General features: G+C 40.3%; 1 protein-coding gene across 31 annotated transcripts in view; it reads left to right on the forward strand.

The window, feature by feature from the left end:
• MAGI1 (membrane associated guanylate kinase, WW and PDZ domain containing 1) overlaps positions 1–26496 on the forward strand; it is a 598403-nt gene that overhangs the window by 59952 nt on the left and 511955 nt on the right. The window contains exon 1 of one of the 31 annotated variants that reach the window (XM_070493535.1): positions 12092–12110. The exons of the other annotated variants lie outside the window; for them this stretch is intronic. The gene's annotated coding sequence lies outside the window, so the exon portion shown is untranslated. Of the gene's footprint in view, positions 1–12091; positions 12111–26496 lie in introns of those variants that run through there. 31 annotated transcript variants of the gene reach the window in all.

The following is a 26496-nucleotide window of genomic DNA, read 5'->3' on the forward strand; positions in this document are numbered from 1 at the left end:
TGTTATGCAACTTTTACACTTTCACTTGAATTATTTTGAATTGGATTTTAGCCTTTTGCTAAATGTTCCTAATACAACAAGTTATTTAGCAGTTCCTTCTTTTGGTTATGTCTTGTGTAACTTGGGCATTACATTTAAGGTAGTCCTGTGAAATATCTAACACATAGTAGGCATTCAGTTGCAGCAAGCTCACAGAAATGTTATGACTAAATTCCAAATGAACTGGTACATTCCTATGAATCAAATATTATTTTAAAGATTGGCATCTGAGCTAACATCTGTTGCCAATATATTTTTTTTCTTCTTCTCCCCAAAGCCCCCCAGTACATAGTTGTGTATTCTAGTTGTAGGTCCTTCTAGTTCTGCTATGTGGGATGCTGCCTCGCATGGCCTAATGAGTGGTGCTAGGTCCGTGCCCAGGATCTGAACTTGTGATACTCTGGGTTGCCGAAGCAGAGCACACAAACTTAACCACTCGGCCGTGGGGCTGGCCCCTCAAATATTATTTTAAAAAACAAACAAACAATGGGGCCTCATCATATTTTACTTGTGGCCTCTTGGATGGTAATGATCTTAGTCCAGCATATTTTTACTGGAAACCAAAAGGCATCAGTAAAATGCCTTTTCAAACTCTTACCCTCTCAGCGTGCAGAGGTAGCATAGGAGGATTTTCTTCATTGTATCACCTGTGTGGACTGAAAGATCTGTATGTAATTAAAGGTAGATCCATGGTTTTTAAAGAAGATTGAGTTTTAACCACTTGGAAACTGTAAATTACATGGTTTCCAAAAATGAACAGCCCAACAAAAATAACCAAAACAAATAGTGACAAATGTTGGACAGGTTGTGGAGAAAAAGGAACCCTTGTACACTGTTGGTGGGAATGCAAACTGGTACAGCCACTATGGAAAACAGTATGGAGATTTCTTGAAAAATTAAAAATAGAAATACCATATGACCCAGCCATCCCACTACTGGGCATCTATCTAAAGAACTTGAAATCAGCAATTCCAAAAGGCCCATGCACCCCTATGTTCATCGCAGCATTATTTACAATAGCCGGGATGTGGAAGCAAGCTAAATGCCCATCAACTGATGATTGGATAAAGAAGATATGGTATATATATACAATGGAATACTGCTCAGCCATAAAAAAGGATAAAACATGGATGGACCTTGAAGGTATTATGTTAAGTGAAATAAGCCAGATAGAGAAAGACGAACTCTGTATGACTCCACTCATAGGTGGAAGTTAAACATATAGACAAAGAGAACTGATTGGTGGTTACCAGGGGAAAGGGGGGATAGAGGTGGGCACAAAGGGTGAAGTGGTGCACCTACAACATGACTGATAATAATGTACAACTGAAATTTCACAAGGTTGTAAATTATCATAATCTTAATAAGAAGTAAAACAAAAACAAAAACAAAAACAAAAAACAGCCCAAGACTGATTTTATTACTCAAGAAATCCTTGACAGAATATCCATGGGAGTGACACTTTTTTGTTTTTTTTTGGTGAGGAAAATTCACCCTGAGCTAACATCTGTGCCAGTCTTCCTCTACTTTGTGTGTGGCTTGCCTCCACAGTGTGGCTGATGGGTGTAGGTCCGCGCCTGGGATCTGAACGTATCAACCTGGGCCGAAGCAGAGCTTGTGGAATTTTAACCACTCGGCCCCTGGGCCAGCCCCCTGGCAGTGACACATTTTTGTCCTGGAGGTTTTAATCAGGAGGAGTTAATGCATATGACAGGGAACTGTAAAGTCATATGCAAAGGCAAAGTATTTTAAGATGTCACTAATTGCCACAGCCCCCTAGAAAATAATTTAGTATGAATTCATCAACAATGTAGTAAATATGCTGTGAAGCTATATAAAAAATATCATTGCAGTGTTCTGATTTAGAATATCCATATGTATTTACTTTTATTTAAAGTGAAAAAAGAGTAAATATGTGGAATAAAAAGTTCCAGCAGTACAAAAGGGTACAGAGTGAAAAGTCTCCGATCCCCTGACTTCTCCACTTCTCCCAGATGCAACCACGTTTAATGGCTTCTTCTTCTGGAAATTGTTTATACATATACAAGCATATTCGTTTTCCTCTTCCCTTTGCCTCTCTGCTTTTAAAAAAATACATAGAGTCTCTCTCTATATACACAGTCTCTCTTTCTCAGTATATCTATATATATACACACACACACATACATACATATACGCAGATATACATATATACACATGGTGACATGTATATATCAGTTTCTGCTCCTTATACACATAGTCATGTCACTTAATGATGGGGACACGTTCTGAGAAATGTGTAGCTAGGTGATTTCATCATTGTGGGAACATCCTAGAGTGTACTTACACAAACCTAGATAGTATAGCCTACTACACACCTAGGCTATATGGTACTGATCGTATGGGACCACCATCGTATATGCCGTCTGTTGTTGACCCAAGTGTTGTTATGCGGCACATGACTGTGTATGTACATATATATATACTGAGAGAGAAAGAGAATATATGGAATATATATACACACACACATATTCTGTGTATTTTTTGATGATACATATATGTTGGTTTCTGCTCCTTAGTATTTTCGGTTAATATTTGCAATTCTATTTCAAAGCTCTTTTTCCATTAGCACCGAGACTGGCTTCATTCTTTTCAGTGGCTTGGAGTTCACCTTCGTGTCAGTGTCCATACATAATTCATTTAACCAGCCCCCTGCTGATGAGCATTAACGTTCTTTCCAGCCTTTTATTTTTACAGGTAGTGCTACAAAAAGTAATAAATCCAAGTACCTTGATCTTTATGGACATATAATTGTTTTTATGAAGTAAAATTCCAGCAGTGGACTTTTTGGTTCAAAAGGTAGGTACATTTTATCATTTTACTACATTTTGCCAGGTTGCCCTTCTAAAAAGATGCACCATTTTCTACCTTTGCCAGCTGTGCTTGGACATGCCTAAAATTTCATCCCCTCATTTCTGTACCATCTTTTCCGTCCCATTTCTCTCTCCAACTTCCTTTCCTATCCCCAGACCCACTCTAAAGTTGAGAGGCCTTCTGTTGAATGGTTTATGTCATCAAAGTATATAGAACACAAATCTTGGGAGCAGACTTGAAAGATACAAACCTGACCCCTTTGTGAGCACCGCTGGAATCTCCTCCCTGGTGGGGCTGTGCAGTGCCGCTAGAGTACCCCCTTTAATTGCTGGCTCAGCTCTGTCTGGGTGAAATTCCCTTCCTCCACCTTTCCTCTCTTCACTCCCTGAGAGGCTTTTAAGAGCTGGTACTCATCTGTAGCGCCCGAGAGGTCGGAATCTGTTCACTTGTCTTGGGTGCTTGCCAGTACTTAAAGATAGGCATGGTGGGACCACTGCATTCTTTGCCATTTCAGAACAAGCAGTATCTGTTTGCATGTACAGTGTCAAGAAACAGTTTCCAGATGACTGCGTGGGCCTGGCATTTCCATTAATGCTTTCAATGGGGAGATGGTTTCTCCAGCTAGGCTGGCAGGGGACCCAGGTTTCCATCCCACTTGTTTCTCTGTCTTTCCTAGTCTTTGACCCCAATTGGGGTAATCTGTAACTTGATTCTGTAGCCTATAGAATTTAACTGGGACACCTTTTTTTCCTGAATCCTTTCACCATTGACATTATTGGCAAATCCTCTCTTTAGAGCTCTTCCATTTTTGAGCAGGAAATGACATTCTGGGCTCTTCCTCTCTCCTCCCAATGTTTTATTATGAAAAATTTTAAACATATAGCAAAGTTGGAAGAATTTTATAGTGAACACCCATATGCCTGCTAATAGATTCTTCCATGAACATTTTACTAGTTTTATTGTGTAGCTGTCCATCTGTTCATCATTTGGGGCTCTTTTTGTGGTATTTCTCTGGCATTTCAGTCATCACGGCACTGGTGGTTAGCAGGGTGAGCTATGGAGCCAGATGGCATGGGTTTGAATCCTGGCTCTGCTGTTTACTAACCTTTTGACCTCCAGCAAGATACTAAACCTCTTTGTGCCTCAGTGTTCTTATCTGTAAAATGGAAATAATAATAGTGCTGATTCATGGGTTTTGTGAGATGAAATGAATCCGTACATGTTCACCATTTAGAACAGAGGCTATAACATCTTAACCATTTAGTACATGCCATAAAGTCAGTGCTAAATTAATTTTAATTTCATAGATTTTTTTTCTTTTGCTAACCTAACAGATTTCATGGATTTTAGGGGGAAGTAACTTTGTGCCTAGTACTGTGCAAGACATTTTATGTTATGTTGCATTATTTGATCTTCAAACCAGTCTTAAGCAGATTAATCCCATTTGCCAATGAGCAAACTGAGACATAGTAAGTGGCAGCACTGGAATTTACAAATCTATCGCTCTTCAATGGTCAGGCTTTGCCCTTTCTGTTTTAATCACAAGATAGAGGAATTTCAGGATAGTATAAGGTGGTAGAGATTTCTATGGTTGGAAAAAATGTTCATCTGAACTCTGGGAAAGAGGTACAGGTAGCCAAGTTCTTATCACTTTGTGTGACTTTCAGCTATCGAAGGTCAATCTTACAGGAGAATGAATACCTTGCTATTTTTTGTATCTGGTTAAAATACTTTCCTTCCCATTAGCATTTCCAATTCAGTCCTCTTGCTGTCGGGAGCTCGCTGACCTAGCTGGATAGCAATTGCCCTGGGGTGTTTTGGCATTACCGTCATTTGTCAACTGTTGTAACATCTCAGATACTAGAAAATTACTCTTAGTTTGCTGTCCAAAATCTTTTTTGGAAAGAAGGGTAGAAAATAGAAATAAATATGGCTATTGACTGTCTCCCAGTCCTGGACATTTTGAGAAGCCATGCCCCAGTTGGTCACTTTACCGTGAAAGTTGTGGCCTCGATAGCATCTTACTTCTCTAAGTAGTCCACAGTAAGCTGTGTTCTGCATATGCCTTAGGCAGTAAAGAGGAGGTTGAAATACAGCCCTTGCCTTTTGTCTTCTTACTGGAGTTCCTGCCTCAATTCAGATTCAATCCTTTCCCCCTTTCCCATTAATTCTAGGTGCTAATATATCTTTAACACCCCTTAACATTTGCTAATCTCCTTTTCTAATTGAAAGGCCATCATTTTTGATGACATCATTTTGCTTTCATTGTATTTGCTTTTAGAGTTACCTAATTTTTATGACATTTTTGTGATTCTGTATGTCTACTTATAGAGGTGATATAAAGTTTCCATTTAAAATACATTTAATTACATAAAAAGAAGCTCTTTTTTCTTTTTTGAAAGCTAAGATGGAATAGTAGAATGGTACTCAGATGTGGCAAAAATCATGAGAATGGGGATGGAAATGATGGTAGTTTTTTTAAAACACTAAATGATCCTCATGGTTGTCTATCCAGTCTCCACTGACAGTGGATGCTCTGGGCAGAAGGAACATTTTTCAGATAGTTGCATCTGTTTCAAAGATGCTCAGTGGAAAATCGTTTACACCCTGCATCTGTTTCTTGGCTAAGAAAAAGACGTGTAGTAGATTCTGGCCTCTTTGGAAGGTTTCAGAGCAAGGCTAATTATGCCTTGGGGCTTTGGCCAAGCATGCTTGTTTCCATGAAACAGTCCTTGGTATCATCAGCACCCAGAATAGGTGAGTTGGATGCAGATATTTCCAACTTCTCATTGAAATTCTTTGCATTTTATATGTGGCTGGACATCCAAGAAATGGGTACTATATATCTATCTATTAGACTTGGGGTGGCTTCATGAGGCAGAGGAACCTCAAAAAAGGGTATCCTCAGGGAGTTCCCTGAAAGTGAATCCAGGATAAGCCTGAGGATTTGCATGATTCTTGGGGATTCTGTTTAGAGAGATAAAGGTGTGCAGCTGCTTGAAAAATCTGTCTGAGCTGAGTTAGCTCTGAAAAACCTGAAGTTTGGAAAGGAGGGAGAAGGTACGGGCAAGATCCTTACCTTGGAAAGAGAACTTATTGGCAGTTCATGGAGCCTTGAGAATGGGAGCAAATGAGAGAGACTGAAATTGAGAGAGAAAGATTAAGAGATTTTTGGGTATATGAAAGGGACTTCTTTCTCTGTATCTCTTGGTAAGAGAGCAGCCAGTGACTCGTGCCCCTGCTCTGTGAAGACTTCTTTCTTTGACTCCTTCACCCAGGGAGATGAGGCCCATTTGAGATGTCAGGGTGATTTCAGGTGAGCCTCTCCCTCTCCCTTCTTCCTGCTCCCAAAGTCTGATTTTGATAGCGTTATGGAAGTGACTTCCTCCAGCTGTGAGGGACTGTGATATCAGCATGTCAGTGGTGGGGCTTCTCTCAGGTCCTGGTGGTCTTTAGGTTCCCCCATGGATCGCTGACTCCGAGGTAGTTACTAGGGGCAGAGGTACTCTGTGAAAGAGACAGTAAAAGGGTAGTGAAAGACATGGGCAGGGGAGTTACTTGGTTGATGGGTGAAAATTGTGTTTGTTTCTCAGTCTGCAGGATGGTGTCTCCTAGCTGTCTTTCAGAGATGTGATGTGATAAGGATTAATGTTAATACTCTTAAAAGTGATATGGGAAGGCCCAGACTCACAGAGGGGTTACATGCCAGGATGCAAGCATCCCACTGCCTTTCATTGGAAGCCTAGCTTAGCCACTTGCCAGCCTCCTGGTCTCAGACACGTTGCTTAAGTTTTATGAGCTACATTTGTCTAACAGATGAAAAAATGTTGACCTTCAGTCAACAATTTTTCTTAAATACCTACTGTATGCCTGGCACAGTGCCAGATCTTGAGATAAATAGGTGAAAAAAGCAGGTAAAGCTCTGTCCTTGTGGAATTCTTTTCCCTCTCATTTAGGATTGTTGTGAGATTTAAATAAAATAGTGCATGTTTGGGCTTGGCATAGGGTTCTTCGTAAAATTATAAAATAGTTATTATGGAAAAGTTATGACCTGCCCATTCTACATTAGGTTGTCATTATTTTAACAACAGAACTCTTGGAAGAAATTACTTCATTATTTTATACACAGCATTAAAAAAACCCCTGATAATCTTTTAGCATTCTTTTTTTTTTTGCCTGCTGAAGAGATGAACTCTAATTTCTCTGCCCATTGTGTCGTGACTTTTTAATTGACATTTTGATGTAACAAAGATCATCTTCCTAAGCAACTGAATTGGAAAGTACATTTATTTTGTGTGTATGTATGTGTGCAGGTGTATAACTCCTGGAAAAACTGAAATACACTTGAATAATGTATTTCCGAGTAGTGTCCATGAGAACAAACAAGCCAAATATGCCTACTTCTTATCCTGAAACTACTTCTATGAGAAAGATAGCAGAAGAGAAACAACCTCTTGGTGAATATTCTGCCAAGTCAGATCATGAAAACTGTCCCAATTGGAGAAATAACCTTCTCAAAATAACTTAGCTGATTGCTCAGGTGGCTCCCAAGCTCTTAGCTCTAACCAAGCAATTTGATGTAAGCTTCTTTCTTCTCAGCACAATGGAACATTCATGATGTTTATCAGGCAGAAACTTTATTAAGGGAAGCCTGACAGGAAGGTCAAGGGGAAAGAGAATGGAGCCTGTCTTTATTGGAAAGTTTGTTTTTTGGAACATGTAAAATGACACGAATGGATGTAGTTCTTTATTATCAGTTCAGCTCTTGACTGTATTGGAAATGAAGATACCTGTTCTCCATAGAGTGCCTTTTAAGGCACCATCTAGGCACTAGACCTTCCTTATCTCATTGGTATCTCTGAACGGTCTCTATTTTAATATTATTTCCCAAGATAGTTAGCATACCACGGATATAAAGGTATTTCTGCTGTTATAGCCAGCCACGAGAATGCACAAATTGTTTTGCAATGAATTTTTTAGTTTTATATTTTTTCTTAATTTACATAAGGAATCTTCAAGATCTTAGTCAATTATTCATTGCTGACAGTGTACAGTTCACTTATGCATGTTCAGTGTTGCTTAAGAAGCTTGAGTTAAAAATAAAAATAGCAATGGCAGCTACCACCCAGGCAGGGATGGGCTGAATTCAAAGAGGTAAGGGGAAATGCATGCTGGGTAAGTAGTACCAAGCTCAAGGTGACTTTTATTTCTACAGATTTGTGTTGAATAATTTTTTTGACTGGACAGACACCAGCTAGTTTCCTGTCTGTTTGTCCTACCTCTGATGCATCTCAGCAAGTGGAAGTAGCCTGATGCAGAGGTATACCACGTGGAAACAGGAATAACCCCACCCCTCCTTGTCCCTAGAAACATGGTGTCATGGAGATTCAAAAGGTTGTTCTGGGATTTCATGTTATTTCAAGGCATAAAAGGAACCTAGTTCATCCTTCTAGCCTATCAATATCTGCATGCGTGCCATGTCAGGCTGGTCTATGCTCTGTGCTGTGTATAGCACGGAAAAGACAGATGAATCCCTGCCCACCGAAAGCTTATAGCTTAGAGACAAGGTACAGAAAGTCAGTAACAGTGCGGGTTATTAATAGACAAGGGAGGAATGCGTGCAACTGGAGCATTTAAACTCATTCTCAGAATTTTTCTCCTTGCAGCTATATAGGAGGAAGGATGGGGAAATTATATGGCAACAAAGGTGGGAAAATTAAAAGGGGAGAAGTGGGAGAATTGAAATGGGTGAAGGTACTAAGAACCTACCTCCTTGCATAGTTCTGCTCAAGGGCAATCTTGTGTATATTTGTGTGGACAATGAGATCCGCAATTCCAGCTTCAAATGCAGGTGATTTTCACCTCTGATATCAGGATAAAATATTGTAATTAGATCATGATTAGGCACTTTTTCACTCCTTTGGACTCACTCCATAGGACAGAACTCCTTTTGGTTTGACAGCCTTAGGGACCAGTGACATCCTAGTTTTCTATACTTGTCAGTTTGTTAGAAACCACTCTAAAGACAGATGTCTGCCCACCCTTCCCCCAGCTCTCTTCTCCAAAGATGTCAAAACCCGCGTGAGGTTGGGGCCTCCCCGTGGCCGTGTGCTCCTTATCAGTTGCCCAGGGTTTCACCATTTCAGATCCTGGATGCGGGCCTGGCACCACTCGTCAGGCCATGCTGAGGTGGCATCCCACATAGCACAACCAGAAGGACCTGCAACTAGAATATACAACCGTGTACTGGGGGGCTTTGGGGAGGAGGAGAAGAAGAAGAAGAAGAAGAAGAAAAAAAACCCTCGAGAGGAATCTGTGAAATGTGAACTATGACTTGGTTATAGGAGATTCAGTGAAATAGCTGGAGATTTTCCCAGCAGAGCCTAAAGCAGAATTGTCTAGACATTACTTTCTCCTTATCTAGGCAAGCTTTTCTGCGAGCTTTTCTTCTCAGGGAATCCAGGCTCAAAGGAGAATCATCTTGACTGTCTAAAAACCCATCTGGAGTGTGTTTAGATCACCCCTAAAATGTACTGGGTTGCAATTGTGTTGATTGAGAACAGAAAGATATTTTCCTCTACTGTTGTTGGTACTGAGAAAGAATTTATCCATTTGTCCATTAAGGCTGTGTCAAGCACCTATTATGCACAGACATTATGCTTTGCCCTGGGGAATCAAAGGTGGGCAGAAAAGTGATGTTCTTTGTGGTGAACCAAATAATGGTGCTTAAGGCTATAATGACAATGTGAGTAAAGGGCTGACAGGAAAGGAACAACCTTCTAAGGGAACAGAAGATGAAGGGACCCAATACGGGGGAAGGGGAGGCCTGGGAAAGCTTGGAAGCAGTGAGCTTGAGGTGAGTCCGAAATATTTTTGAGAGTTAACCAAATGAAGGGGCTGGAGAAACAAGCTAGCCGAGAATCCCAGGGTCTGTGTCTTGGAGCTACCATGCCCTCAGGAGCTTCTGATGAGTTTGAAACCTTATTTGTGCTTTGGCAGATGTGAGAAGCACTGGAGTTCTTTCTTTCCTGGCCAAGGGACAAAATGAATATTTTTCCTCACTAGGACCATGGGCATTAGTTTTTTAGCTCAAATATATGGGCCGTATCATGGAGAACCCTACTGCCTTCTGTAGATCTGTTAGAAGGCTACCATGCTGAGGAGGACATAGAAGACCAGGCTAGCCCTCGCTTCCCTTAGTAGCTGCTACAGAGAATGCTCATTTTTTTACTCTGGTTCAGGGTGTTTTATGCCAAAATAGTAAATGACTTCGTCATTATTGCGACAGGAGGGTTCTACTTTCAAACCCTAGGCACTGTGCGTGTACACCTCTTCTCAGAAGGATTGCATGTATGTGTCTTTGATGCCATAATAAGCAGGTCTTTATTGAATACAAACGTAGTTTATAAACAGTGTCGAAGTGATTTCTCCATAGAGTTGTTCCCGCATGTTAAGAATATTGAGCCAGGTTTAGAATGTCTTATGCTGTACCTGTTTTTTCCTGTGCAAGTCTTAAAAACTTGGTTTAGATTTCAAGGTTTTATGAATTTCCTTGCCTGTTCTTTTGGAGGAGAGGGTGTGAGAGGTAATTTGAAAGAGAGTCACATAAATTATAAGTGTCCAGTTGATGAGTTATCCAAAAGTCAACCCATCTGGTAACACCAGCTCAGTCTACAACTAGAACACAGCAACAACCACGAAGCCCCCTCTTGGGCTCACTACCTCCTCCTCACAGGTGACTGCTCACCTGACCTCTGTTCCCACTGATGAGTTTTGCTTGTTTTGGAATTTTGTGTCAATGGATTTGTTCAGTGTGTATTCTTTTGCACTTGGCTTCAATGTCTCAATGTTACGCTTGAGGTTTGTCCGTGTTGCCTATAGCTATAGTTCATTCATTTTCGTTTTTGTATAGTGTCATAGCATGAAGACACCAACAGTTTTCTCACGTATTCTACTTTTGATGACGTTTGCGTTGCTTGTAATTTGGGAAATAATTATGAGTAATGTTACTATTGTTATGGCCATCCATGTCTTTTGGTACACATGAAATGTACTCGCATTTCTTTGAGGTGTACCCTGGAGTGGAATTGGATGGTTGGGTCACAGAGTATGCATTTATCTAATTCCAGTAGATAATTCCAAACCCCGTTCCAAGGTGCTTGCTCCAGTGTACATTCCCACCGGCAGTAGTGTATGAGTTTCTGTTGCTTACCATTCTCACCAGTGCTTGGTATTGGCAACTTTTTAAATTTCAGCCATTTGAAAGTATGCCTACTTTAAGTGTTTTAAATTGATCGTTATGGTGTCTGGCGTTTTGTTGAAAAGAAATGAGGCTGGGGTTTGGAGCCCAGAGCCCTGTGTGAGGTTAGCTTAAACCATAAGGGAAGGGCTGCAGTGTGACTGTTTGAGGCCTTCACTGAATGTGGAGCAGCCTTCTTAGACCTCAGTCCCCAGAATCTGACAGACCAGGGTCCAAAGCCGGTGGGAAACTGTGTGAACCTACACAGTTATTTAACCTTTGTGAGCCTCAGTCTCCTCATCTGCAAAATGAGAATAATGTTAAATTCCTCACGGAGTTGGTAGGAAGAGTATATGAATCAGTCCACCAACAAGCACATAGTTCCTGGCTCATAGTCCTTGTGAAAAAGAAGTTATGAGGTTGTTGTGAGTCACAGGAAGAAGTGGCGGGCTACATTGCTTTGGTGCACTCCTATATTTATTTTAGTTTATCTTTTTTTAGAGGAAACAAAGTTATTTCATTCAGAGCATTAGACGTCAAAACCCAGTATATCCTTTCTGGAACCACCTTGTTTGTTTGATGTGCTGGTGGCTCTGTGTGTTGTTTTGTAGCATGGCATGTTTATGGCTCAGCAGGACTATAAACACTCCTCCAGCCCGGGGCTGCCCTGGATTTGTGTGTGGTTGACACAAGGGCAGAGGAGAAGGAAATCGTCTTCAGCTTGTGTTTTGACGCAGAGTTGTTTTGTTTTTCCTTTGTCGACTCTCTGCATCCTCCACCGAAAACAAACAAAACACTCCAGCACTGGTAAATATTGTGACTGGCAGCCTGGTGGGGGTGTTTTTAGCTTTTCCACCATTGCACCGTGACCGAGGGGTGGCATTTTAAAAGATCAGTGGTTGTCATTCAGATGTTCGAAAGAGAAGCGTAGTGATTCCAGAAATGAAAAAGTACAGTACAGAAAAATAAGAACCACAAGGTAAGTTTTTCTTTCGAGGGAAATTGGGAGACCTTTCAAGGAGGAAAAAGTGGAGGAGTTATGTGGGTTATGTGGCCTTACTCTGCTTCATTTGTTCTGCCTGGCAAGGCTTAGCTGGAATTGGGGTGCAAGCCAGCCCAGGAGGTTAGGAGGGGAGTAGCCTCTTATCTCACAGCTTCTGAGAGTTTGACCTGGTGGAATTTCATTTTTAATTAGTTAAGGTTATTTTTATTAGTTTAAAAAAGTATATACCTAATATGTTTTCTTGACTACCCTCTTCTCTTTCCTTTTTAAGAGAAAGTAAGGAAGGAAAGAAAAGCCAGAGAAGAGAGGTGGACACAGCTGGTCTCTGAATTTACACTACAGGTGTGCATCCCTCCGTGTAGTCTCTTATTAGCTGCATGATTTGGGGCAAGTGCCTTAATTTCTCTAAGCCTCAATTCTTTCCTCTCTCTATGGAGGTAATAATCCTACCATTTGTTATGAGGGGTAGGTTAAAAATGACAGACGTTACGAAGTAAAATGTGAGAATTGCAAAAATAATAGCAGCTGCGCTTCCCTAACGTATTTGGCATACAGCAAGTCATTAATCCTTACAGCAGCCCTATGGGTCGTGGGCTGTAATTTACAGAGGAGGACGCTGAGGCAGAGAGTGTTTAAGTAACTTGACTAAGATTACTCACGTGATCAGTGGCAGAGCTGTGATTTGAACTGTAGGTAGTTGAGTTCTGGAATTTGTGTCCTTAATCACAATATTGCTATTTTCCCACTGCCTCTCTGAATAGCGTACCCAAACTCCTCATTCTTCTCTCTCGAGATAACCATTTTGTAGTTGGGTGTAACTCTATGTAGTTTGAAGAAACAAACCTGGGATCCTGCCATTCACTCTGCATGTCTAGCCTGTTTTATGCTATGCTATGTCACAAACATTTTTCCATGTCAGTACCTATAGCTTGACCTCAGTAAAAAATTAACCACCTTGGCAAGAGCTGGCCATTTAGCCCAGCCTTGGCGGGGGCTGGCTTGCTTTCAGAGCAACCCAGTTCTAGCTGGCTTACTGCCTAGGAACTGGCTTTCTTTCCCACAAAGTAGCTTCTGAGAAAAACTGTGGGAAACAAATGACTTCAGAGGTTTTTAGAAACAAAAGTGCAAACTCTAACAAATTTCATCTGGCCCAAAAATGTTATTACCCAAAATCTTGAAAATATTTTCTTATAGGATTATTCCCTGAAGGTTGTTAATCTGAGAATGATCCAGGCCTATTAAGCCTGACTTTTTGCCCCCTGATATTGGAGTCTTGTGTATTTGAGTGCTGGAGTATAGGGATTGAGGTAAAAATATTTCTCTGGAGGAAATGAAGTCATTTTACTTAATGTTATAGCTACCAGTGGGACTCTATCATTTCAGAAAGGGGATGGCAGTTCACACAGCCAAGATGAAGTTTTTAAGTTAGTCCAAGAAACCTTTTCAAAGGTAGCAGTAGGTTTTCGGAGCCGCAAATATTTATTGATCGTATCTGCCCTAAAGATTCTTGCTGTGGTTACATTTTACCTGACAAGCCTTGTCTTTCTAGATAAACGTTATTCTTACATTATCTGCGTCTTTCTTTTAGTGTTGGCATTCCAGACCATTTTATTTGGTGTTATAAAGAGGCAGCTGGCTGAAATGTTTCTGTGTTGAGATGATTGTGTGAGAGAGGTTTATCTGGCCCTGGGAGCCTGGCACAGCATGGAGACAATCCTTCATTTGTTCACAGGAGGAAAGAATGTGGCATTGTACACCTGCCTCCCTGGATACACCTGTAGGGCTGGTTTCGCTGATGAAACCTCACTGCTGAGCTCCTGACCCGGGCAGAGTTTGCTTGGCCCTGGCAACAGTGTCAACAGTGACTGGACCCCGAGGAACCGAGGTTTCTGTGTCCTTCTCTGTCTGGTTGAGTTCCGACTGTGTGTGTAATCTCTCTCAAACTGGTGTGGTGAAGTTGAAACTTGGCTTATCACTGGGCCTAGATTCTTCTGGAACATATATCTAAGATAAGAGTGGAAAAAAAATGCCAGGCCCAGCATTTGCTGCCCTAAGATACTGAGGAGCTTTATTTTTCAACACAAAGAGAGGCGTTTGGTTTAATTTTGCAACCTGCATGTGAATAGGCCAGAAGGGGTAAAGGTGGCCTTCCTTACCTCATCGAGGTTTAATTTTTCAGCAAGTGATTTAGAAGCAGGGAATGAAGGCAGCAAAAACCTTTACTTATTTGTAGTGAGTCTTGAGGTTCCGTTGTTTGATATTGCTCTCTCCTTGAAAACACCATGGGCAGCTGGTCTCCATAGGAAGCCCAGCCGTGTGACCTTGGCCGAGTGACCTAACCTTTCTCGGAGCCTCAGTTTTCTCATCTGTATAACAGTACTGAACCCATGGGGTTATATTAAGGATTAAGGAGTTATTATTTGCAGTCTTTAGAACAGTACTAGCACACAGTAAGTGTTGTAGATGTGTTGTCAACAAAAATAAACTGGGAAGTACTTGGTACAATTATATGAAGTGCCACTGAAATTTATTTAGTCTTTCTGGTTGCTGAATATTCTGACACACAGATTAATCATTAGATCAAAAGAATTGTTTTTTGGTATGTAGTTAAGATTTTTTTTTCCCTTTTAAATATACATTCCTTACCGCTCTTCCTGTTCCCTTTGGAGAGCAAAAGTATCGGAAAAAAACAAGTACAAGTGCTTCCTTATAATATTGGTTTGCTTGTGGTCAAAAACAGGAATTGTGAGTCATGAACTCCAAATTAACAGGAATGAGCCGAGGTAAAATGACATCCTAAGGATGGGGGTCATCTGTGACAAACAGACTCAGGAACTTGCCAGGTATTAAAACAGCATTCTTAACATGATCCTCCAATCCCCAAGGGGGTCTGTGGATAAAAATCACAGGATCCATACATTTGGGGAGAGTAAAAATTACATCCACATTTTCCCTCCCCCCAAATGAACTTGAGCATTTCCTTCAATTATGACCATAGGCAACAAACCACAGCAGTGTAAACAGTACCCATGACTTTGTCATCAGTAGAAATCTCAGCTGTTTTAATGTGACACTGCAGTTTTCTTTATGCTTATCTCTGCTTAGAAATTATACTAGTTATTAGACTCATCACTATGTATTTGTTATTCTGTGCCTTAATTAAGAAAATCATAATTATAAATTTAAAGTCTTTTGTTAACTGTATTTCAGTACAATTGGTTTCCTCTGTAGTCTTAAACATTTTGCTTTATTCATTTATGAGCATCATTTTGAGAAGGGCCTATAGACTTCATCCGACTGCCAAAGGAGTCCAGGCACAACAAGGATGAAGAGAGAATTTTAAAGCTGAAAGTTTAAGCTGATTTGAATCTCTAGAGTGGTGCTGTCTAATATAAATATAATGTGAACCACATGTAATTAAAATTTTTCTAGTAGCTACTATAAAAAGTAAAATAGAAAAGGTTTAATGAATATTACTAATATAATTTTATTTTAATAAATGAAATCTATTTTAATTGATAAATTAATTAAATTAGTTAAATTAATTTTAATAATGATTCTATTCAACTGAATCAATTCAAAATCTTATTTCAACAGGCAGTCAATATTAAGTTACTAATGAGATATTTTACATTTTTTTCTTCATACCAAGTCTTTAAAATCAGGTGTGTAGCCTTACGTCTCAATTTGGATACTACAGTTTCATTGGAAATACTTGATCTGAGTGTGTGTGTGTGTGTGTGTGTGTGTGTGTGTGTGTGTGTGTGTGTATATATATTTTTTAAGATTTTAATTGGAGCGGCTAGCCCGTTGGTGCAGTGGTTAAGTTAGCACGTTCCGATTCTCGGCGGCCCTGGGTTCGCTGGTTTGGATCCCGGGTGCAGACATTGCACTGCTTGGCAAAAGCCATGCTGTGGTAGGCGTCCCACATATAAAGTAGAAGAAGATGGGCATGGATGTTAGCTCAGGGCCAGTCTTCCCCAGCAAAAAGAGGAGGATTGGCAGTAGTTAGCTCAGGGCTAATCTTCCTCAAAAAAAAAAAAGTAGATTCAGGTCCAAATACAATGAAACGTTTTGCATTAACTGCATTGCTGTTTAAATTTAATGACAGTGGAGATGGAGATAGACAATGGAGATGAAATAAAATTTAAAATTCAGTTCCTCAGGCATACAGTGCCTTACGAGTACTCAGGCCTGCACGTGGCCTCTGGTTACCACATTAGACAGCCTGGCTCTGAAGTCTAACTGGACACAGAACCCTCTGGGAGGAGGCATTTGGCGACACATCTTTAGGACAGCACATGCTCTTTTGTTCCTTTGTTTAGTGGAGCAAGTGCTTGCTGAGACCCTCTCCTTAAGGTCTCCCCAGCCCTCTGCCTGTCTGGAGTAGACCCCCCTTCAGCAGTGACAACACAGAATGCACAGCTCTGGCTGGGGCTTGTGTGACTCCAGGGAGGCATTTCCATTTAAGTGGTGGCTTTCACAGATCAGTAGGGGGTGGAATTTTGTAATTTCCATTGCAACTGGTTGAAGAGGGATTTACAAATTCTTGGAGAGGAATGGTTCTAATTTTTTTTTGCTTGAGCAATCCTTTGGCATAATAATGGAATTTAATTTACATGTGAATTCTTAGTACTTTTATTCGCCCTCTCTCCCCGTAGTGTCCTGCAGGACTCAATTGAATCTTTTACCTTGGTTCCTGGATTCACAGCCTGCTTTCTTTAACTCTCATTCACCAGTTAAGTCAGGTGCAAGCTTGGTGTTTTCAGTCTTTTGGGGGCTTGAGAGGATCTGCAAAGCCACATGGAGGACCTTTATCATGAAGGTTCAGCGGGGCTCCATTCTTGCCTCACTGGCTAAAGTTGCTAGAAATGTCTTTTCCCTTCCAGGAGTGAGTCTCTGAAGTTAAGCTAGGTGATTTCAGCCAGTACTCAGTAGCTCCTTGGGCGATTGAGCTCTACTTCCGTATCCTAACTTGTGTGTCTAATTTTTGATACTGAATATGGCTTTTTCATTTCTTTTGCTTAAAATTGACAAGCTGTGAAAAAATTATGAACCAATGAAGTTGCTAGTCCTGATCCGGTTTACTGTTTCCGAGACATGAAAGTTTAAATAGTTGGGGGTTATGTAGATAGGGAGGGCATTCAGATACTGTCAGTAAGCGAATGCTGCCCATGAGTCACTCCTGGTGTATATGGCGTGTTTGTGAGAATGTTGACCTCTTGTGGGCCTTAGAAACCTTGGACGCGTGTCTCATACCTCAGCTGAATGCCGGGCCTGTGTGCATGTTGGACTGTGCTGTGGCTTCTGAAAGAGGATAAAAGGTACATTTCCTGTTCTTGAGGAGTTGTAGTCTTGGTGAAATGAAGGAGTAATCTTGGACAAGTCTAAATGGTGATTGACACACAAGGTACATTTGTCAGTGGATTCTATTTTGTTTTTTTTAATTCTACATCTAACAGAAGCTTAGCAATTTCTAGCCAAGTAGTAGCAACAACAACAGAAATAGCAGTTGGCATTTATTGATTCATTCAACAAATGTTTAGTGGGTGCTTACTATGTGACAGGCACTATTCTAGAATATAGTGACCAACACAATGGACACAGAGCTTGCTTACGTTTATTATGCAGGTGTTGGGCACGGATCTGAGATGACATGTGCACACTTGCATTTTAATGAGTGGAGGGAATAGAAATTTATAGCTCAATGTCAAGGCTGCAATGGAAACACGCTCAGGAAGGGGTAAATGCTTTGAAGTGATAAGTCTGGTGAGGACAAACTTGGAGTGACAGTTGCCTTCTTCAAATATCTTTTTCTCTGTGCTTCATTCTCTCTGCTCTCCTCTCTTCTAACGTTGGTTCCTGGGCAGTTGAAGGAGACTGTGGATGATTCAGTTCAGTCATTTTGCGTTGGGACGTAAAATTGAGCTGCGTGATTCATGGAGAGTGTATCTGTAGCATCATCTTCATCCCTGTAGAATTTGTTTCCTAAATGACTGCTAAGAGATTTTATGAGGCTAAAATCAAAACAGGTTTTAAATTGTTAAAACAATTTCAAGCAATTTAAATTTTAAGTAATATAAGCAGTTGCTTAAATATTATTTTTAGGCATATGTGGCTTTTTAAACCAGTGGGTTATAGATAGATGTCTTCGCTGTGACATAGTGATTTGTTTTAGGAATATACCCAATAAGCTGAGCCAATTTGAATCGTGCCCTTATCTTTTAAAGGAAAGATTTCCAAAATTCAAACATGGATTTTGGCTTTTTTTGAGTTACTGAACCCTACTGAACTTTCCAAGAATTTTTGGGTTTCTGGGTCTAACACAAACTGTAATTTAGTGAGGTCGGCCAAGTGACTTTGATTCCCATTTCAAAGTTACCATAAGCTCTACTTGGGCAGTTGAGAATCTGTTATAATGAAAGAGCAAATACACAGGGGCATTTTATTCAGACTGTGGCAATAGGGCGAACTTTCCTTAATGGGAAAAGTCTTAAAGCACAAAGAGAAAGCTTGGGGTTACGTAAAACAAGGGAATCACTGAGGAAGAGTGGGGGTGGGTCTTATCTCAGAATATTCCAGGGCAGAGTGGTCCTTTGCCTTTAGCCCTTTCTCTGAGCACAAAAGGCTCACAAAAGGGAGGGCACATGTCTTGAACAGGACTCTGTTCCTCAAGCACAGGGCTCAGATAAAGTTCAACACTGTCAGAGCACACATCGCAAAGTATTTTTAAAAAGGTATTACTGATTAAAGCTTTCCCTTAAAAGCCTTCAACAGTTAATCAGAAATGTGCAATTTTTTTTTTTTTTTTTTGAGGAAGCTTAGCCCTGAGCTAACTACTGCTAATCCTCCTCTTATGGCTGAGGAAGACTGGCCCTGAGCTAACATCCATGCCCACCTTCCTCTACTTTATATGAGGGACGCCTACCACAGCATGGCTTTTGCTAAGCAGTGCCATGTCCACACCTGGGGTCCGAACCAGCAAACCCTGGGCTGCTGAGAAGTATAACATGTGAACTTAATCACTGCATCACCGGGCCGGCCCCAGAAATGTGCAATTTATAATTAGTATAATTTGCTCATAATAACTTCATGATAGCTTGTCTCAATGTAGTCATTTGATGATTTTACCATATATAGGATTATTATTATTATTATTTTTTTTTTTGCTGGGAAAGATTTGCCCTGAGCTAACATCTGTTTGCCAATCTTCCTCTCTCTTTTTTTTCCTCCCCAAAGCCCCAGTACCTAGTTGTATGTTCTAGTTGTAAGTCCTTCTAGTTCTTCTATGTGAGTCTCCTTCACAGCATGGCTACTGACAGATGAGTAGCATGGTTCCATGCCCAGGAACCCACCCCAGGCCGCTGAAGCAGAGTGTGCCAAACTTTAACCAGCAGGCCATTAGGGCTGGCTCAGTATATGGGATTTTTAATCTTTATGATTTATCTTGTGCTAGATTTTAGAAAAATGCTGTTGTTTATTCTCCTCATTCCCCTATTTTAGGTTGATCATAGGATTTTTCTAGGTTCTTAATTATATTTAGGGGATAGTTAGATCTTGCAGTACTGTTTGGGGTTTTCAAAATTTGAACCTCAGAGTTCGTACACATACGACCATGAATATAAGAGGACAGAGGCCTGTTATCTTAGCATTTTGTTGGTGTGGTTTCAGGAACTGTCAGCTATGGCTTATAGATCTAATGCTCTTTGCAACATTAGGATCCTGTTTCCTTTAGGGACTGCAGGAAGCAAAAGCTGGGGAATTATTTTACATAACAATCAGGATAAAATGTTATTTATTTATAAGTTACTTGGGGCTTAAAGGCCTTAGGGCACCACACACGTAACTCAATATAGAGAATGAACCAATTTTCCTCGACATTTAGCTGTAAATTGAAATTAATTCAGATAAAATACCTGAGATGAAACACTTCAGCAGTGGAATTTTGGGTACTGCTTAGCTTTCACGGTTTTGTCATTTTAGATTTAACTTCAACAGTGTGTTGTATAAACTCATTTACTGGGTAAAATTCTTCAGCTATCTACTTTTTCCTGTACTTTCTTACACTGTAGGTGAAAAAATATTTTAGTATTTAAAATTCTTAATGTTTTTTTCCACGTGGATTGTATCTTTTCTGGTTTTCCTTCCTTTGTTCCTGGCCCTGCTTCTTCTGGAGTCAAAGCAGGCTGAAGTGGGGGGTATGCAGGAGGTGGGGGTGAGACGCTGCTGCTGTGTGTGTGTGTGTGTGTGTGTGTGTTTGTGTGTGTGGTGTTAGGATACCGTTTTTGGGAGATGGATGACTGCAAAACAGTGAGGCCTGCCTACTTGTGGGCAAATGACATAACCAACAGCTTATTGAATGTCTTGCCAAGACAAATAGGATTGAGTTGCCCCATTGGTGGCTGCTCCCGCCCCTGCTGAATTTTATTCCACCCTTGGCTCTGTTTTTCTCTAACCTGGAGAAGCTTCCTGAAATTTGTACCCAAAGGGGGGAAAAAAAAAGACCAAAACAGGTTCTCGGGAAGTTTTAATATTCCAAATCTGGGAGTAAATGATAAAATGAAGAAAAGGCAGGGAGTAAATTTGACCTGGCACAGAGTTCAGAGGTCAGCATCCACAGCCAGAAAGTGGCAGAGGACAACTTGCGGTTTCTAAAAGTTCCTTAACTGGTGCTGCTTGAGAAGTGAGGTAACACATTTTTTGTTTGCTCTCTATCACCACCCTTTCTGATTTCCAGTCATCGCCCTTACTTCCCTGGGCAGGCACCCAGGACTGGCAGGAAGTGCTAGGGCCTCGTCTATAGAGCCTTGTCCAGGTGGCTGCTAGCCCTCTGTGGCCAGTGAACTCCACTCTCTTCCAGTGTCCACACCATTGGCTCACCTTAGGTCAGCCCTGGGGAGCTGCCTCTTGTTTTTTCTCTTATGTAGAAATTAAGTTAGACGATAGGGAAATTTTGGCTCTTCAATCGTTTCTTTGAATTTATTTGAGAAACACTATCTTAGTTTTAAGGAATTAAAAAAATACCACCCTAATGCTTGTTTCTCAAGTGTAGCTTTATTCACTGCTCTGTTTTAGCCCCTCGAGCAGGAATTGGTATATCTTGGGTACCCAATAAATTTTCATTGAAAGAATGTCTGGTCCACAGACCACTGGCCTCAGAAGCTCCTGGGTGGTCATTACAAATGCGGATGCTCAGGCACCCTCTAGGCCTTAAGCATCAGAATGTCTGGGAGAGAAGCCCGAGAATCTGCATTTTAAGGTCAGCTCCCCCAGGAGATTCACGTTGCCTTCCACTTTGAGAACCGCTGCCCTAACATACCAATTTTCAGTTTCCTTGTTGCTTTTTGTATATATTGTAACATGGAGATTTTAGTTCCTATTTTCTATTCCACACTCCCCAGCTCCCCACAGCTATATTATATAATGCATATCCCCAATATAATGAATGAATGTCAATATTAGATAATGAATATTTACTCAGTTGTTAGACATTTTGATGTTATCCAACAAAATTGGCACTCTCTTTACAGAAGTTCCCCCTTATCAGTGGGGGATACATTCCAAGACCCCTAGTGGATGCCTGAAATCCCAGATGGTGCTGAACCCTCTATATACTATGATTTTTCTTTTTTAAGATTGGCATCTGAGCTAACATCTGTTGCCAATCTTTTTTTTTCTTTCTTTCTTTCTTCTTCCTCTCCCCGAAGCTCCCCAGTACATAGTTGTATATTCTAGTTCCAGGTTCTTCTAGTTGTTTTATGTGGGACGCTGCCTCAGCGTGGCTTGATGAGCGGTGCTGGGTCCACGCCCAGGATCTGAACCAGCGAAACCCTGGGCCACCAAAGCAAAGCATGCAAACTTACCCACTTGGCCACGGGGCTGGCCCTATATACTATGTTTTTTCCTATACATACATCCCTATGATAAAGTTTAATTTATAAATTCGGCATAGTAAGAGATTAACTAAAGTAACTAATAATAAAATATAATAATTATAAGAGTATGCTGTAATAAAAGTTACCATATATCATAGCAAGTTACACATATGATTTTTTTTCTTTCCTTATTAAGTCAAGAACTTTCGCGTTTTCTCTTAAAGGAAGCACTTTATGGCTTCTCTTTGGCATATGTGAATTGCCAGCATCACTACTCTTGCACTTTGGGGCCATTATTAAGTAAAATAAGAGTTACTTGAACCCAAGCACTGCGATAGCGTGACAGTTATCTTATAACTGAGATGGCTACTAAGTGGCTAAAAAGCGGGTAGTGTATATGGTGTCGATACGCTGGACAAAGGGATGATTCACGTCCTGGGCGGGACAGAGCCGACTGGTGCAAGATTTCATCAGCTACTCAGAATGGTGCACAATTTAAAGCCTATGAATTGTTTATTTCTGAAATTTTCCGTTTAATATTTTCAGACCATGGTTGACTGGGGGGTAATGGAAACTGCGGAAAGTGAAACTATGAATGAGGGGGGGCTATTGCATTACCTAACCACTTCCCTACTGTTGGATCCCCCCCTCCAAATTGTCCCTTATTATTTAATGCTACAAAGAGTAATAATTTAGGTATGTATCTTTTCTTTTTGCGAACTTTCTGGGAGTTTCTTGTAGACAGCAGATATAATATCCAAAGGGCTCCTTTCATGGTTTTAAATTTTTAATTTAATTATTTGTTTAAAAGACTGGTTAAAAAATGTTTTCTGACTATGTGAGTTGATGGATGTTAACTTATTGTGGGAATCATCTTGCAATATAACATATATCAAATCATTATGTTGTATACCTTAAACTAATACAATGTTTTATGTCAATTATATCTTAATAAAACTGGAAAACATTTCAACTCCCCTCAAGAAAAATACATATATATTTCTGGCACTTAGTATAGCATGTGGCACATAAATATTTATTGACTAGATGAATGAATAAATGGATGAATGAGTCAATAAAAAAAAAGACTTTTGAAAGCTATTAGCATTTGTATAGCACTTTCAGTCTCTGCTATCTTATTTCCTTAACTAGGACATTCCTTTTTAAGGGAAAAGCAATTCAGGGTCACTTTTCATTAAATGATACTAAGAAATAGCATGAGTGTTTAGTGGAGTTGAGCAAGATTCCTAAGCCCCTCCCTTGAGTTAAGCACAGGTTTAGTTACTTTTAAACTGAGTGAAGATGGATGTTTCTCCCTGGGAACCACACTCTTCTTTTTCATTTGAGAAATATAAAACTTAGCTGTGATTCCTCAATCTATGTGATGCTAATTTGTTATAATGCAAGAAGAAAGGTTTCAAGTTCACAAATAAGTTTGGAGTCTTTGAGTTCTAAAGAATTGATGCATTTCTTTTCTTTCTTTTCTTTTAAGGTATGCTCTTTGGTGAGGAAGATTGGCCCTGAGCTAACATCTGTTGCCAGTCTTGCTTTTTTTTTTCTCCCAAAGCCCCAGTACATAATTGTGTATCATAGTTGTAAGTCCTTGTAGTTCTTCTGTGTGGGATGCCACCACAGCATGGCTTGATGAGCTGTGTATAGCTCTGCGCCCAGGATCCAAACTGGTGAACCCTGGGCTGCTGAAGCAGAGCGCCCGAACTTAACCACCATGCCACTGGGCTGGCCCCTGATGCATTTCTTTTTTTTTTTTTTAACTCACTTTTATTTTTATTTTTTATTTTATTTTATTTATTTTTATTTTTCCTTCTTCTCTCCAAAGTCCCCCAGTACATAGTTGTATATTTTAGTTGTGGGTCTTTCTAGTTGTGGCATGTGGGACACCACCTCAGCGTGGCTTGATGAGCAGTGCTAGGTCCATGCCCAGGATCTGAACCGGCGAAACGCTGGGCTGCCGAAGCAGAGCATGTGAACTTAACCCCTCGGCCACGGGGCTGGCCCCTACATTTCTTAATTGTAGAGTGTCTTTAGACTTGTAGTGTCATTGGGCTATGCAATTTCCTAAACTTATTTGACCACAGAACTCTTTAATATTTCCTGATACTTTTACTTTTCTACAGGACACTCTTTGGGGAATACTCATCTAAAGCGATGTTATTCAAATTGTAGGACAAGATTCATGATGGTTTGGTAGTGAAATCCATATAGGGGGTTGCAGCCAGAATGTATATATACATGTACACAAATACACGTATACACGCACACAATTAGTACATCATGTATATTAGGGTATTGTTTCCTGGAATGTTTTTTTTTCCAAGGTGTGAGTGTGTTCTGAGAGTTCAGAGACAGAAAGGGACATTTTAAAACACTGTTTCTGCATATCCTCCCACCAAAAGAAAAACAAAACAAGACAAAAATACAGCCAATTTGACCTGAAGAATGCAAGCATAAACATTATAATTTCATTTTCAAATAACAGGGCAATATTAATTTTATTTATTTAACAAGCACTTATGTAGTACTCACTATGTACCAACATGATTGTGAGCATTTTACAAATATTAATTACTTTGATCCTCAGAACAACCTTATGCTATTATTATCCCCATTTTATAGGTGAGAAAAGTGAGGCTTTTGCTAGCATTCTATATAATAACTGTAAATCAGAAAATGACAGTAATAGTATGTATAACTTTGACCTCATATTTAATAATGGTAATTAAAATCCAAAAAGAGAAGCTAACCATATTATATTAGAGTTGGTATCATGCCAAATGTTCTTTCTGGCCCCTTAGTAATGGGGTTGAGGAACAAAGAAAATTATGTTCAGACCCTAGAATGATCATCTGTCTGTTTGAGGGCTATTAAAATATGACAGTTCTGCAGAAGATGAATAAAACTTCTTCAGATATTGCTCTCCAGTTTCTGGCCACCACATGTGGCCAGTCATCCTCAGTGAGGAATATTTTTGTTTTATAACTGAGTATTTCACTAGTGTCAGGATTGGGCCTTTTGTTGGTTTTGTACCTGTCTTCCTGCAGATAGTATAAACCGTTTGTAAAAGTAACACTTCTCAGGAATTGTACTATGTATAAAGCGACATGCTGAGTGATGAGGCTCCCAGCCACAAGTGAGGAAGGTGACGGGGTGCAGGACACACTACCCCAAAATATGACACCTTGGCTTGTTGATTATTTTAAGCTGAAGGAGTTTTAGAAATGGCATTTGCAGGAAGGAATCTCTGACTTTCCCCGTAGCAGGTCGTGTGACTCTCTGAGCGGTGCCTTCCCTATACCTGGAGGAAAGGAGCATCATTGTCTCCGAAGATGGAGGGACATGGAGAGGAACGAGCAGGACTTGCTAAGGTTCCCCCATATTCTCTGTGCTATCACATTTTTCCACAACTTTCCACTCTTTATCAAACCTAGTATAAAAAACACTCAGGTTTAACTACTTCTTTGGGTTATCATTTCCTTATGAAGGCTCCTGTGTCATGTAAAACATATTAAATAAATTTGTATACTTTTCTCTGGTTAGTCTACCTTTTGATTCAGAGCCCCAGCTGAGAACTGGGAAGGGTAGAAGGAAAAGATCTTTTCCCCCCTCCTCTACAAAGCAAAGTGGAACTCTCTAAGAAAGTTAATACTCTTCCTTTAATGCCTCAAAGCCATTGGGAAACACTTTTTATTTCTGAAGAGGTTATTTTATTCTCTTATGAGAGAAGCCAAACCCAAGAGCTTCAGACTTCAGAGTTGTGGTTCTCATTTCAGTGGTGGTATAGTAGCAGTGGTTCTCAATGGGGTCAGTGTTGTCCCCCAGGGGACATTTGGCAATATCTGGGCACATATTTGGTTGTCACAACTGGGAGGGTGCTGTTGGCACCTAGAGGGTAGAGACCAGGAATGCTGCTTAAACATTCTACAATACACGGTACAGTTCCCCAGAACAAAGAATTCTGTAGCCACAGATGTAAATAGTGCCAAGAAAGGCTGAGAAAGGTGACTTGGGAGCAATTCGATGCAATTCAGTGTTAGTGAACCATCTTGGTTTTAACTGGGGGCAATAGAATTCCAATTCTTTGCACCTTGATTCCATTAAAATCTTTTTCTTGGATATAGTTTCATATCCAATCACAAATTTTTGGGAGCAGTGTTGCGGTGGAGAGAAGAGGTAAAAGATGGTGTCAGCTGCCAGGAAAATTGTGGTACTTCTTAGAGTGTCTCCAATCGTTGAACTTTGGAATAAGAGGGGGCTGTTCCAGGTTTAGAGTTTTTGAGACATTGAGAGATCTTTTGCGGAAACATGTACTATAAACAAAGTAAATCATAGTTAATACATTTTAGATTGTCCCTACGTTGGGCAGTGTGATAAACATTTTGCATATATTATTTTGCTTACTCATAATATCCAATAAAATTCAAGATGTTACCGTTTTTAAAGATGAGGAAAGAATCTCAGTAGTAAAGTAA

The sequence above is a fragment of the Equus asinus genome, chromosome 21 (genome assembly GCF_041296235.1).
Source record: "Equus asinus isolate D_3611 breed Donkey chromosome 21, EquAss-T2T_v2, whole genome shotgun sequence".
NCBI classification, from domain to species: Eukaryota; Metazoa; Chordata; class Mammalia; order Perissodactyla; family Equidae; genus Equus; species Equus asinus.